Source organism: Dendrobates tinctorius, unplaced genomic scaffold, assembly GCF_039654945.1.
Source record: "Dendrobates tinctorius isolate UK_male_01 unplaced genomic scaffold, ASM3965494v1 ptg000223l, whole genome shotgun sequence".
NCBI classification, from domain to species: domain Eukaryota; kingdom Metazoa; phylum Chordata; class Amphibia; order Anura; family Dendrobatidae; genus Dendrobates; species Dendrobates tinctorius.
Window position 1 is genome coordinate 13,268,412 of NW_027361890.1, and position 16,522 is coordinate 13,284,933.

A 16,522-nucleotide genomic window follows, 5' to 3' on the forward strand; every position below is an offset into this window, starting at 1 on the left:
ATTAGGACATCATAATGAGCGGCGGGGCTTGCAACCTATGATGACATCAGCATCGCCATGGCAACCATTGTGACATCATAATGAGGGGCGGGGCTTGATATGCACACACTGTTTCCCAGTATGTAGATAGGGGCATTATGACATCATAATGAGGGGCGGGGCTTGACGCGCACACCCTTTTTCCCCAGTATTTAGATAGGGGCAAAATTGTTTGGTGAATTGGAACGCGCAGGGTTAAAATTTCGCCTCACAACATAGCTTAGGACGCTCTCGGGGTCCAGACGTGTGACTTTGCCAAATTTTGTGGCGGTAGCTGCGACGATGCGGATGCCAATCCCGGACATACACACATACATACATACATACATATATACACACTTTGAGCTTTATATATTAGATATACTAGCTGAAGAGCCCCGCGCTGCCCAGGCATAGTAACTAACTGGTTAGTTATAGCAAATTATAATTATCCTCCATCCCATAGTCCCGTGCCCATATACCCATCATACATATCCTCCATCCCATAGTCCCGTGCCCATATACCCATCATACATATCCTCCATCCCATAGTCCCGTGCCCATATACCCATCATACATATCCTCCATCCCATAGTCCCATGCCCATATACCCATCATATATATCCTCCATCCCATAGTCCCATGCCCATATACCCATCATACATATCCTCCATCCCATAGTCAAGTGCCCATATACCCATCACACATCCTCCATCCCATAGTCCCATGCCCATATACCCATCATACATATTCGCCATCCCATAGTTGAGTGCCCATATACCTATCACACATCCTTCATCTCATAGTCCCATGCCCATATACCCATCATACATATCCTCCATCCCATAGTCCCGTGCCCATATACCCATCATACATATCCGCCATCCCATAGTCCCGTGCCCATATACCCATCATACATATCCTCCATCCCATAGTCCCATGCCCATATACCCATCATACATATCCTCCATCCCATAGTCCCATGCCCATATACCCATCATACATATCCTCCATCCCATAGTCCAGTGCCCATATACCCATCACACATCCTCCATCCCATAGTCAACCATTAGGGCATCATAATGAGTGGCGGGGCTTGCAACCTATGATGACATCAGCGTCGCCATGGCAACCATTATGACATCATAATGAGGGGCGGGGCTTGATACACACACACTTTTTCCCCATTATGTAGATAGGGGCAAAATTGTTTGGTGAATTGGAACGCACCGGGTTAAAATTTCGCCTCACAACATAGCCTAGGACACTCTCGGGGTCCAGACGTGTGACTGTGCCAAATTTTGTGGCTGTAGCTGCGACTGTGCGGATGCCAATCCCGGATATACACACCCACATTGAGCTTTATATATTATATATATATATATATATATATATATATATATATATATATATATACAGGGTGGGCCATTTATATGGATACACCTAAATAAAATGGGAATGGTTGGTGATATCAACTTCCTGTTTGTGGCGCACATTAGTATATGGGAGGGGGAAAGCTTTTCAACATGGGTGGTGACCATGGCGGCCATTTTAAAGTTGGCCATTTTGGATCCAACTTTATTTTTTTCAATGGGAAGAGGGTCATGTGACACATCAAACTTATTGAGAATTTCACAAGAAAAACAATGGTGTGCTTGGTTTTAAGGTAACTTTATTCTTTCATGAGTTATTTACAAGTTTCTCTTTGTTTACAGCCATTGACATGTCGCAGAGGTTAACACATGAGGAGCAGAAAGAAATTATGTTGATGTCTGGTGAACACAGTACCCGGGTCAATGCAGATTTCAATGCAAAACACCCTACGCAATAAAATGGTCACCATTCCCATTTTATTTAGGTGTATGCATATAAATGGCCCACCCAAAAAAGTTTGCCTCATCACTGAACATAATGTTCTGTGTAAACTGAGGGTCCAGTTCCAATTTTTCTTTTGCCCAATCTGCAAATTCAGTGCGCCGATCTGGGTCACCAACCATTCCCATTTTATTTTGGTGTATCCATATAAATGGTCCACCCTGTATATATATATATATATATATATATATATAGCGAGGCAGTGACCAGTGTATATGCGAGGGTCCTTACGTTTCCCCCAGGTCGTTATGTGTCCCCCGGAAGCGTATTGAGGCCACAGGAGTGCATTGAAGTCACAGGCATAGCTGTTACTGCAATGAAAAATAACAGTAAGTATTGGTCTTGGGCAAGCTATTTTGTCTAAGGCAGATTTAGGAAAACCGGCCATGGGTTTTTATTTTTGAAACGGACTACAGGATAGTAGTGGGGTGGCCGTTTCCTTCCAGTCGGGTCTTCCATGTGGCCTACGGCCACAGGTTCCTTGTAAAAGCCCTACAGCAGAGGGTTGGGGGTGTCAGTTTTGGTTTATAAGTGTGCAGAGCAGGAGGCTCTGCAAAGCTTCAGCCTGTGTGAAGCAACACAGAGCCAAGCGGAGCTAAAAGGCCTGGTACCCCTCAGCGTACACGGCGCTGCATTTGCCCACAGTAACAGGTCTCAGTTATGGACTATTTTGTTTCCCGGCTGCGACCCGGAGGATACCTATAACGATAGTCACTTCTCACAGCCAAGCCGTGAGTCGGAGTGGTCAAGGAGTCCAAGGTTTGAAGCCAGGAGGGTATGTCATAAACAGAAGGAAGAATGCAATATACTAAAGGAACAGAAAAGCCCAATAGAGTCATATCCGAGTTAATATTAAAAGATTAAAAGAAATTCACTCACCTATTTGCAGGAGAGATCAAGCACATAGGATTCGTAGTCAGCTGCTGCACATCCAAAGGTCAAACCGAGTGACCTTTACATCAATACAATACATCAATACATCAATTCTTATGAAAATAATTTATGGACTTCCATGCGCTGCTTGACAAAATACAGAATCCCACTTACAGTGAAAGATTAATAATTTATTCCCAATGCGTTTCGAAGTAAGGACTACTTCTTCCACAGGGGAACATCTGAGACAGCCGACGCCTCCCAGTCCCAGACTGGCTATTCGAGCTGTCAATCAACACACTTACAGCTCAGCATGCTGTCCATCAAAGTACTGACAGCTTCAGCATGCCATGTACCGGACTGGACGGCCGAGCTGTCAGTAACTGCATCCCAGACACCCTCAGGGGTAGAACTGTGACAGTACCCCCTCTTCTAAGGGGATCACTGGACCCCCAGGCTTCCCAAGAAATTTTAGATGGAAGGCCGTGACTAACCCATCGGCCTTCACATCTCGAGCAGGGAGCCAGGATCTCTCCTCTGGTTTGTATCCCCTCCAGTGGATGAGGTACTGGAGGGAATTATGGACCTTCTGAGAATCCACAACACTCTGAACCCCATACTCCAGGCCACCGTCTACTGAAAGCGGAGGAGGCGGGGATGAAGGAGACAATGCAGAAGGGACATACTCCTTTAATAGGGATTTATGGAATACGTTAGGGATGCGAAGGGATGGAGGAAGCTTTAATCTAAATGCCACAGGATTAACCACCTCTAGGATCACTTATGGACCAGAGCATCCTTGAGCGTCTCGGAAAGGCCTCTTTGGAACTGGCACCTGAGAGCACCATCGTTCCAGAGAACTTCGGCGGACCACTGCCAGAACTCAGTACAGTAGTACCCCATGCCAGGTTCACGATCTTAGCCTCCGCGACCTAGATTCTGTCAGGTTTATCATATATCAGACCTAAACTGTCAAAAAAGGCATCAACAGAAAACCATTCTGGGGCTTGTGGGGTTAAAGAAAATTCCCTGGTCTGAGGACCCCCTCGCAGTAGGGACATGATTATTCCCACCCCGTGGAACTTATCCCCTGACGACCGGGGGCACAGGGTAAAAAATAACCTACAGCTCTCCCTAAATACCAAGAACTGGTCTTTCTCTCCCGAAAATTTAGCAGGAAGGGATATAACAGGTTCAAGAGAGACCTACTGTACATCAGAGGATACTGACGTCATAGCAACTGCCAGCAGTGGGGAGCTATGGGAGGTCTTCATCAAGTTATTTATCTGACCCTGCAACTGATATTGCAAAGACTCCAGACTCTGGTAATCCTTCGCCAGATCCTGAGTCATCTGCATCAAATTCGCCACCTGGTCACAAAGAATGTGAACAGGATCCATACTGGCGAAAAAGAATAACGTAGCTGCCAGACATAATGTGACACTAGTCACTTCTCACGGCTAAGCTGTGAGTCGGAGTGGTCAAGGAGTCCAAGGTCAGAAAACAGGAGGGTACATTATAAACAGAAGGAAGAGACAAAAGCGTAGTCAGGAAATGATCTGAGGTCAGAGTACCGGGAGGTTAAGGGATCAGAACTGAAGGGTTTAAACAGGTGGATGGTCACAACGAAGTCCAAAGTCAGGCAACAGATCAAGCAAACAGAACACACGGCACAGGAGACCACTGAGCACAAACCTCACAAGATGGATGTACATCTGGCAGTGGTCTGGAAGAAGCTGCTCAGTTAAGTAAGCATTGCAATTACCAGGGATAGTGAACAACTGAGACAGCCGACACCTCCCAGTCTCAGATTTTGGGGTTAATTTTTTCCTGTTACCCTTGTGAAAATAGAAAAACAATAGTCTAAAGTTACATTTTAGTGAAAAAAAGTAAAATGTTAATTTTTTCCTTCCACATTGTTTTAGTTCTCGTGAAGCACCTGAAGTGTTAATAAACTTCTTGAATGTGGTTTTGCGCACCTTGAGGGTTGCAGTTTTTAGAATGGTGTCACTTTTGAGTATTTTCTGCCATATAGACCCCTCAAAGTGACTTCAAATGTGAGGTGGTCCCTAAAAAAAAGGTTTTGTAAATTTTGTTGTAAAAATGAGAAATTGTTGTTCAACTTTTAACCCTTATAACTTCCTAACAGAAAAAAAAATTTGTTTACAAAAATATGCTGATGTAAAGTAGACATGTGGGAAATGTTACTTATTAACTATTTTGTGTGACATATTTCTCTGTTTTAAGGGCATAAAAATTCAAATTTGAAAATTGCTAAATTTTCCAAATTCTCATCAAATTTCTGCTTTTTACACAAATAAATGTAAGTTATATTGAAGAAATTTTACCACTGACGTGAAGTACAATATGTCATGAAAAAACATATCGATCCGTTGATGTGTTCCAGTGTTATTAGTTCATAAAGGGAGAGTGGTCAGAATTGTAAAAATTGGCCCAGTCATTAACGTGCAAACTATATGTACAGACTTGGCACACACTATGTGAACTCCGTGAAAAATGATTTAATAAAGGTGCAGTACATACAGTAGACGTTTTGGTCACTGAAAATAAATAAAGTAAAACAAATAAACTAAATTAAAACAAATTAACTAAAGTATATATAGTGAAACCTCACACTGTAAGATGCAACTGGGAGCATACAGGTACAAAGAGATAATGCCACAATACATCATAGACAATATAGCTAATGAATCATATATAAATATCCAGAGGCTAACAACAATGAACGACCTATAGTGATCTATAAACATACATACCTAAGTAATATACTGTTAATTGAAGAATAGGGCAAAAGGAGTCCTATGGGGAAGAGGATATGCAGATAGTGCAGATGATAAATGCAATGGCATAAAACATGTATGTGCAAGTGGTAAGAGGAAGCCATACATACCCCTAGGTAGAGATGCAGCGTTAAAGGATGGTGTATCTGTGGGGTGAGAGATAGTGCCTCAATCACTAATTGATAAATGGGCCGCTGAGTGAATCTGTAGATTTATAAGGATAATATATTACAAGCTTACCAGTACCGTTATTGAGGAGCGTTAGGGCATAGATGTGGTATCCACCGCTAGTCTCGAGCGCTGATATTTGTTTACCCGTTCATATTTATATGGAAAACTAAGATGGTGGCTAGACAGGAAGTGGTCTGCCGGAAGTGACGTTACATGCTTTCCAGCCACGCCATCATGTGTTCCACCAGACCATAAGTGACTAATAGTGAGAGTGTGCATTCCAGTGGCCCCATTATGCGTTCCACAGGGCCAGGAAGTGCACCAGATAAATACATGCGCTCCTATTGGCCAATTTTTAGCGTTCCACTGGCCAGAAGGTATTAGAAGGCATTTCCAAGGAGGCACTGACAACTAAATTCAGATGATAAAGTGTGGCCAGAGAAAATCCGTGATCAGAGGGTTCTTGTCACGTCGCAGTCAGACACAGGGACTGCTGTTCCTGCCTCGGCCACTGGGAGGCGCCGGAATGTCATGTCGCCGTTAGATACAGGGACTGCTGTTCCTGCCTCGGCCACTGGGAAGCGCCGGACTGTCATGTCGCCGTCAGATACAGGGACTCCTGTTCCGGTCTCAACCACTGGGAGGCGCCAGGCGGTCACGTCACCGTCAGACTCGGGGACGGCTGTCTGTTATGAATGAGTCACCGAAGGAGGAAAAAAACAAAATACAAGCTAAGTCCAGAAAACCGGAGAGGTTGGTAGCTATCGGATTGCAGACCCCTGATCCTATTCACACAACTAACAGTAGCTGTGGGGGGTTCCTACGGTGCCCTAGACCCCTCGTTCACAGCCGGAGAACTAAATAAGCCTAAAGAAAGAAAGGGGAAATCTAAACTGCCCCAGAGCAGACCCCAAAGCAATAGACAGCCCCAACATGTATTGTCGGTGCAAAGCAGATGAAAACACAAACACAGACAGAAAGACAGGTTGAGTAAACGATGGGGCCCAACTAACTAAACAGGAAAGGACAGAAAAGATGTTGGCTGCAATCCGCAAAAATACTGCCAAAATAATGTCCAATATGTCTGATAGAAAAAAGGCCCTGAAGTCACTAGACTTCAAAAACACTATATCAGCACTCAGGTATATTCTGAAGACTGAGCAAAAGATCAACTTGACCAGAGACAAAAATGGAGCTCAGTCTGTACCAACAAGGGCAGGCAGAACACAAACACTAAGTAAACAGACAATATCTCATGGAAAAATAAGAGAGCAAATACTTAGCTTTCAGAAGACAGGTACTGAACTGGTTTGCAAGAGCTCAGAGCAGAAAGGATCACCAGCACCCCAGTAGGGCGTCGGCTGCATTATATCCACTCAGTGATTCCGGGTGTCCAATCAGGTTCCACCTGTTCAGATGACAGGTTCTTCCCAACCCAATCAATTTCACTACCTCTCTTCACCAGCAGAGGGAGTTCATCAGACATCAATGGTGAAGGGGAAAATGAACTCACAACAGCTGTCCCTGCCCCGGCCACTAGGAGGAGCTGTGGTTTCCCCATGGGTGGTGGTGACAGAGAAGGGGCTCCTGCGCAGGCATCTGGTGGGTGCAGGCTCTGCTCCTCTGTAAGTCATGAAAGGGTTAGTGCATCACCATCTGGCCTGGTCCTGGGGGTGGTCCAAATGACATCATCAGACTGTGAACCTGTGAGGGATAGCCTGATCCTTCAAATACCTTGGGGCCTGTCTTGCAGGCCGCCAGATATAGTCTTGGTTTCCCCAGTGTGCTAGTTTGTTATTTGCTATCTTTGATTCTGACCTTTGCCTGGATTTCTGACTCTGCTCCTGCCTGACGATTTTGTACCTCTGTCGCCCTCCTGGTTTATGACTCTGACCTTGGCCTGGTTTTTGACGCTGCGACTGCCTAACGATTTTGTACCTCTGCCTCCCTCCCGGTTTATGACTCTGACCTTGGCCTGGATTTGACTCTGCTACTGTCTGCCGTTTTTGTACCTCTGCTGCCCGCCTGGTTTAGACTTGGATTCCTGACTACAGTTTTGGTCCCATTTTTTAACCCCTTTCAGGCGACCGTCCTGCTCTCGTCCGCTGCTCTTATTCAGACAGCTACCTCCTGGGCTCTGCTGTAAATCCAGATTCCTGTATAGGGGTAAAGGGTGTCGGGGTTGCTCGGGGTGCTGTCTTACTGCAGCCCAGACTCGCAGACGGACGTCACATTTCTTAGTCATATGCTCAGTGCTGTTGATTCTGAAATAAAGATATATGGTGTTAATATAGAATCAATACATTGTAAAGTTATAAAAGCAATATTAAAAACGAGCAATACTAGAAGAAGGCCCATTTACCAATTAGTGATTGAGGCACTATCTCTCACCCCACAGATACACCGTCATTTTGGACCAGTGACTCAGCCATGCCGAGGGTCAAACTGTAAATCACCAGAGTCATCATCCATCGATCTAATATTTATGATTATCAATATCCCAGACAGTCCTCTAACACTTTTCTAATTTTCAAAAAGTTAACACAGTGGGAGAAGTGAAGAGAGCAATGGGGCATAGTGTGAGGAGGTGGACCAATTGTCCTGTTTCTCACCTGAAGGCATCCATGAGTTTAATGTAAATATGGGACATAATGGTTTCTTGTGATAACAAGTGTTAATTTCCCTGTGGCTGCAGTACTAACAGCCACAAGATGTCACTGTCTTTCTGTTGGAATATGGTTGGTACAACAACTCCATGCCTGTCTATGAGTGTTTCCTTGCTAGATGTGTATGCTGTTTATAAAGTTAGAACAAAAAAAACCTCCCAGAGGCTCACACAGGGATGTGACTATATTTCCTGTTTTCCTGCGTCTGTGCATGAGAGCAGCCTGCTGTAGATGATGCACAGATAAGACACACAAATGATTTACTTCTTATCTATTAAGCTTATCATATATTGTTCCTGAATAAACAAGTTCTGTTGACACATGCTTGGAGAGTATCATGAGTAATCAGATGCCAACAGGTTATGGGCCCAGAGTGACACAGAACCCCATAGTAACACAGAGTAACACAGCAACAGAAGTCAAGAGTAAAACCAGCACAGATGTTAGGACGGCGGAATGCACCAAATATAAAATAACAGGAGGTGCGTTCGCCGCCCGGTGTCCACCGTGCGGTAGGTGACAAGACCGCTGCTGAACAATGGCAGATGCACCTAATCAATGAGGTACTGCGCTCGGGTTAACGTCACCCGAACGCTAAGGACGGCTCTGTTCTGGCACAGAGTCGCAAGAGGCAATGTGATGCCGAGACGCGGCTCTGTTAATGTCAGCTGCGGTTAGTGCAGCGCAGCGGCCGGTAAAGCCGCAAACGTTGGCGCTGAGACACGGGCGCCGACGGACGCTAGTGTAGGCGAGGATCACGTGGTGTGTAGCTTGCCACAAGCTGAGACTGACTATCCAACTCTCTGTCACCATTCGTAATATCCAAGGGAAGGGGTTTCATAATGTGTCAGTCACCAGACGCGGCTCTGTTAATGTCAGCTGCGGTTAGTGCAGCGCAGCGGCCGGTAAAGCCGCAGACGTTGGCGCTGAGACACGGGCGCCGACGGACGCTAGTGTAAGCGAGGATCACGTGGTGTGTAGCTTGCCACAAGCTGAGACTGACTATCCAACTCTCTGTCACCATTCGTAATATCCAAGGGAAGGGGTTTCATAATGCGTCAGTCACCAGTCCACACATCCGTCACCATACACACACAGCATAATATGCTACACTAGCGCATCGCCGAGCCGCCATGCAGGCTTTTTATAGCGATGCGCTTCCGGGACCTTCCATTAGCTTGGGAAGGACCAATCAGATCCGACGTAGGACCTGAGCATGTGACCCCTGCTCTCCAGTGAGAGGTCAAGTTGCGGGCATGCCCAGTAGCACGGCATGAGGACTTAGCCTCAGGAGCAGTTCCCTGCAGAGCAGGTTGCGCTGCTATTGCTGCACCAGAGGTGGCAGCAACATCCAGGCTGTCAGAGCGAGTCTGAGCAGCAAGCCTGGCTCGCTGTGCTTGCTGAGCAACACCCGGAGCGGTCGAGGAAGAATGGGAGACCGCAGGATGTCTGGCTCTGGACTCCCGCTGTGCAGTGCTAGGAATCCGATGCCTAACAACAGAGAAGATGTCCACTAGCAGCAATCCTGCCAAGACTCACCAACCAAAACTACCAGTCCTGGAAATTCAAGGTGAAGAACCCTCTCATAAGAGAATGTACATGGAAATATACTCAGGAACAAGTGCAACTGCAAAGGAGATGTGGGATGAGTTACAGAAAGTGCATGAAAGATCAAATCTCAGCAATAAGCTTTATCTTATGAGAAAGCTGTATCAGTCTAAGCTTAGTGATGGACAGAATATGCAGGACTATATAAGAAGCACCCTAGAGATTGTGGAGCATCTCTGGGGTATTGGAGAAGAAATTAAAGATTTTCATGTTGCTGCACTTCTGTTACGTGGTCTTCCAGAGAGTTATGACACACTCGTGACTGCACTTGATGCACAGCCAGATGATGAGCTGACACTAGAGTATGTTAAAGGCAAACTTGTGGATGAGTTCAAGGTAAAATTGCAGCATGTAAGCAGCAATAATGAATCCAGAGCAGAAACAGCATTAAAGACACAGGATTTCCCTAAATATAAGAGTAATCTAAGAGAAACTTGTGAATGTTTTGTCTGTAAAAGCCCGGCCACCTTAAAGCAGACTGCAAAATTTGGAAAGCAAGAATCAGTCATCTTAAAAAGCAGAACAGTCATCAAAGGGTTAAAACAGCTGTAAAGGAAAATTCTGCATGTGTTGAAGCTGCATTTAATGCCAGTACAGGCCCATCTGCAAAGCATATATGGTGTAAGCAGGCATATGACCTTAATGAAAGCAAGTCAGAAAAGGTCATCGTAGCTAATTGTCATTACATGACGTCAGAAGAAGTAGGAGATGGCTCCCTTCACTGTCCAGTTTCCTCAGCACAAAGCAGAAAGATCCCAATTAAGGATTTCTCTATGTTCCCAGCCTTGAAAAAGGGGAATGTAGTTACTTTTAGAGATTACAGCTGTATCATCTCAAAAAAGGGTCACACTCTTGCAGAAGGAAAAATCCAATATGAAATTTATCAGCTAAAATCCGAAGAAAGAGTGTACAGTGCTAGACAAGATCTATATAAGAACTGTATCCATGTATGGCACAGACGTATTGTGCACAAAGACCCAGAAGTTTTCTTCTCAACCAAAGTTCTAAAATGTCCACAATACTAAACCAGTTTGGAATGTCAGAAGCCAAAGGTGCGTCAACACCAATGGATCTGTCCTACTTAAAGTTGGAAGGAGAAGAAGATCTGCTTCCCAGCAATGAGAGTTTCAGAGAAGCAGTGGGGGCGCTTCTGTACATAGCAACCACAACTCGTCTGGATATCACAGCCACAATTGGAATCCTCTGCCGACGTGTAAGCAAGCCACGTCCAAGAGACTGGAATTCAATTAAGAAAATTGTTCAATATCTTAAAGAAACTCAAAGGTTAAATCTTAAGATATCTGCATCAGTAGAGCTCACTCTCAGAAGTTTTGTGGATGCATATTGGCCTGCAGATTCAAGTGATCGGAAATCAACAAGTGGTTGTTCAAGTTAGGAGAAAATTAAATTTCTTGGTCCAGCAGAAAACAAGTATCAGTCGCATTATTTTCTACAGAAGCAGAATATATGTCTGCTGCTTATGCAAGTCAAGAAGTAATTTGGTTGAAACAACTTTTGAAGATTTCGGCAAGCCATTAGCTCAACCAACAGTTATCTATGAGGACAACCAAGGATGCATTAAACTTGCCAGCAGTGAGAAGATTAGTGCAAGGACTAAGCACACTGATGTAAAACATCACTTAAGTGACTTAGTGGAAGTGTTGTACTCGAGTTTGTTTATTGCGAGTCCAACAGGATGATAGCCGATGGTATAACAAAGCCATTATCAAGAGCCAAGTTTGTGGACTTGTAGTACGTGTGCCGACTGGGGGGTGGTCCCTTTCAGTTGCGAGACAGACTGACGACAGATGCAGAAACATGTTCAATCAGGTCCAACTTTATTGGGTGTCCTCTTGACATCCACAGGAAACACGACAGCTTCTGCACATTGGCCAGGGTACCTGTCACCTCCTCCTGCTTCTGTTGGTGATGACCCTACGTGTTTTTTCACCATGGCAGAGAAAGGCAGAGAAGAAGAATGGTGAGAACAGTCAAGGACAATCCACAGACCACCTCCAAAGACCTGCAGCATCATCTTGCTGCAGATGGTGTCACTGTGCATCGGTCAACAATACAGCGCATGCATAACGCCTTTTTGTATGACCAAACAACTCAATCTTTGTTTCATCAGTCCACAGGACCTTCTTCCAAAATGTAACTGGCTTGTTCTAATGTGCTTTTGCATACCTCAGGTGACTCTGTTTGTGGCGTGCTTGCAGAAACGGCTTCTTTCGCATCACTCTCCCATACAGCTTCTCCTTGTGCAAAGTGCGCTGTATTGTTGACCGATGCACAGTGACACCATCTGCAGCAAGATGATGCTGCAGGTCTTTGGAGGTGGTCTGTGGATTGTCCTTGACTGTTCTCAGCATTCTTCTTCTCTGCCTTTCTGATATTTTTCTTGGCCTGCCACTTCTGGGCTTAACAAGAACTGTACCTGTGTTCTTCCATTTCCTTACTATGTTCCTCACAGTGGAAACTGACAGGTTAAATCTCTGAGACAACTTTTTGTATCCTTCCCCTGAAAAGCTACGTTGAATAATCTTTGTTTTCAGATCATTTGAGAGTTGTTTTGAGGAGCCCATGATGCCACTCTTCATAGGAGAATCAAATAGGAGAACTACTTGCAAGTGGCCACCTTAAATACCTTTTCTCATGATTTGATACACCTGGCTATGAAGTTCAAAGCTTACTGAGGATACAAAACCAATTTAGTGCTTCAGGAAGTCAGTAAAAAGTAGTTAGGAGGGTTCAAATCAAGAAAATGATAAGGGTGCCCATACTTTTGCACCGGTCAAATTTTGTTTAAATGCAGATTGCACATTTTCTGTTAGTACAATAAACCTCATTTGAATCCAGAAATATAACTGAGTCCATCAGTTATTAGATATATGAAACTGAAATACCTGTTGCAAAAACCAAAATTGCTATTAAGAAAAAAGGTTAACATTAATAGGGGTGCCCAAACTTTTACATATGACTGTATTCTTTTTATGAGATACCATCATCTCCTGCCCACATCTTTGGCATACTTTTTGTCCTGCACCTGCAGATAACTTATAATCATTGCCATTTACTATATGCACTTTCGGCAATAGCTTTGCACCTATTTACGTGCTTGTCATCATTTTATGACTAATTCTATACATTTTACACTAATGTTATTTGCTTTTATGGCATAATTTATTTTCAACTTTATGGTTTTTTTGAAATTTGGACACATAATAGGAGGTCATATTTAACCCCTTGCACGCCCATTGTTCTTATTTTATACAGTATATGTTGCTATGCATTTTATGAGCTGCTCGCTTTATAGGCAATTTTTCATTGGTTTTGCACTTTACCGTCAGGGTCTGGCTTCCATTGTCATAGTGTCTGCACTTTTTTATACAATGTAATGATCCCTTTTTTGCCTTATTGTATTTTAATGTAAATCCAATAAAATTTGTTATATTTTAGACATAGCTTTCTTCTCCTGTTTTTGATGATTTTAATGGAGGCTGCATTGAGGTAAACTTTGTGGCCAGTCTCTGCCTCTTTAATAAACCTGTAGCCCCGCTCGACGTTGGTATATACGAGCCGCCCGTGGCTCCTTGGGGCAGACATGGCAGTTTCCCCCTTCTCATGGAAGACCGCCCAGATCTGCCTCTCCTTGCTCTTTTTCTGGGCGATGATGTCAGCAATTCAGACAGACGGCCCCGTGTAGGCCGCAGACCCATTCTGCGCTGGTGACGCGGGATGGGGAGAAGCCGGGCGAGGAGGCCGGGGGTCGATGATGCGGACGTCTGCCGGCCCAGCAGGGGCCGTGGATTCGTCAGGCGCCGACGCCGGTGAGTGAGGCCAGGCGGGGAGGCTGGGACTCAGGAGCGTGGACCTTAGGCCTTGCACCCCCTTAGGCCGGTAACGTATGACAGTGCAGAGCTGGGCGGGGAGGCTGGAAATCACTATCGGGGATTTTGGACTTAGCGTCCGGATGGGGCGGGGAAGCGGGGGCTGCCTGCGGTGCCGCCGGCCAAGGCGGGGAATCGCTCACCTTCTCCGGCGCTGCAGCCTCCTTCCGGCTGCTCCGTAGCTCCTCCGGGGACTCAGGCACCCGAGCGACTGGAGTTTCCACGATGCCGCTGGCCTCCTCCCGCTGGGTGCGCTCGATGTCGCCAGCTGTCACCCACGGGAAGGGCCCCGCCGTTCCTTTGCTGCTCCCAGTCCCATCGCCTGGTGTCTGCTGCTGTTCTTCATCCCGCCGCCTGGCATGACCGGCCTCCAGGCCCGATGGTTCCGCAGGACACATCAGCGATGACTTCTCCAATGGCCGCTTCGGCACGGCCGATGTTGTGGCACGCCTCCTCCCTCCGCTCCGCAGGTCCAGGTGTCTGCAGCTCCAGCTCAGTCCAGGGATCTTCTTTCCGGTTAAGTGTCCAGTACACCGGCTGTGACTCCCAGGCACAGGTGATGCGGTGGGCCTCGACCTCCCGCCGCCATTGCCACTCCACCCATCCAAGGCCACAGCAGCTGCAGCGTTTCATCGTGTCCGTTCTTCCGGGGCTCAATGGCGCCAAACAGCTGCACCCAGGCTCATAAGTGGTGTCACTCCCGTGCTAGGGTGGGGCATCGGCCGGCCCCTCCACCCGTTTTCCAGCATTCAGTGGGAAGGGGCGGCTGTCACTTGATGTACACCTCCCCCCCAGGGGCAGGCTCGACTTAGCTGCCCCTGATTGTCCAATTTAGTGCCAACCTCCTCCATCCCGACAGTCGCCATTTCTGGAGGTGCGCAAAGTCTCTTTCAGGGTTACTCTTAGTTAAATCCTGCAATTCCAATCACAATCCCAAATTGTAATCCACTCTAGCGCAATCTTCAACTCGTTCAGCTTGGGTCCTTTAAATCTTCGGCGCTGTCTCACCGCCTGGGTTGGTTTGGTGGGCAGTGATGGATCCTGCCGAATACACCACTTCTAGTACGTGTGCCGACTGGGGGGTGGTCCCTTTCGGTTGCAAGGCAGACTGACGACAGAAACACATTCAATCAGGTCCAACTTTATTGGGTGTCCTCTTGACATCCACAGCAAACACGACAGCTTCTGCACATTGGCCCGGGTACCTGTCACCTCTTCCTGCTCCTGTTGGTGATAACCCTATGGGTTCTTTTACTGTGGCTGCCGTTCGGCCCTTGGCCACAGCGCTTCCCCCGGCTGAGTCCACCCGCTGCACCACTTACTGCCCCTTCAGTGGCCAGCTGTCCTGTACCCCAGGCGTCCTTTAGTCAGCAGCTGTCCTGTCAGGGCCTCCCCCCTCTCCGAGTATCCATCTCTATCCTCTGTCTTTCCTGAGCTCTTCTTCCCTCCGTCTTCTCCTGAGCTCTTCTCTCTTCTGTCTCCTCCTGGGTGTCTGCCCTGCCCCTGGGACTCTCTTTCCTTTTATCTCCTTAAGCTGGAAATCCCCTTCTTAGTCCCATAACTCCGCCCCCCATGACTCTGCGGTTTCTTAGCATTAGCTGCTGTTAAAGGGAATCTGTCACCCTTTTTTCCCCTATTAGCTGCCGGCATAGATATCGGGGGCTTATCTAAAGCATTCTGTAATGCTGTAGATAAGCCTCCGATGTAACCTGAAAGAGAAGAAAAACAGGTTATATTATACTCACCGAGGTGGGTGGTCTGATGGGTGTTGTGGTCCGGTCTGGCGCCTCCCTTCTTCATGCGATGACGTCCTCTTCTCCCGTCCTGAAATGGCTCCGGCGCAGGCGCATTGCTCTGCTTTGTTGAGGGAAGAACAGAATTCTGCAGTGTGCAGGCGCCAGACCTCTCCCGACGCCTGCGCACTGCAGGACTCTGCTCTGTCCTCAACAGTGCAGAGCAGTGTGCCTGCGCCGGAGCCATTCCAGGACGGGAGAAGAGGACGTCATCGCATGAAGAAGGGAGGCGTCGGACGGGACGGCGACACCCATCGGACCGGACCGCCCACCTCAGCTGCAAGGCCATAAAAAGGGTGACAGATTCCCTTTAAGCCCTTTTCTCAATACCCTATGTCTCCATCTAGTGGACAAAACCCGGTACTTACTCTTTTACTAATTCTTGCTGATTCCTTAGACATGTATGCAAATTTTCATAAAACAGTGTACACAACATATTTTACATGTTTCTTCTCATCAGACAGGTCCACATGTCAGTCCACCCTCCTACAGACTTCAAAACTGCAATGGGACTAACCGGATAAGTAGTTGTTGAGTGAGAGTGTTGGAATATGTTTGGTGCAACAACTCCATTCCTGTCGCAAAGAGGAGGACGTCATCACTAGATGGGAGGCGCCGGACCGGACCGCAACACTCATCGGACTTGGATCGGACCCCCGGGTGAGTATAATCTAACTCATTTTTCTTATCTTTCAGGTTACATCGAGGGGCTTATCTACAGCATTACATAATGCTGTAGATAAGCCCCTGATGGCGGTGGCCGCATCTCATATGCCAAAAATGAGGTGACAGATTCCCTTTAAGCTTATCATTTATTGTTCCTGATT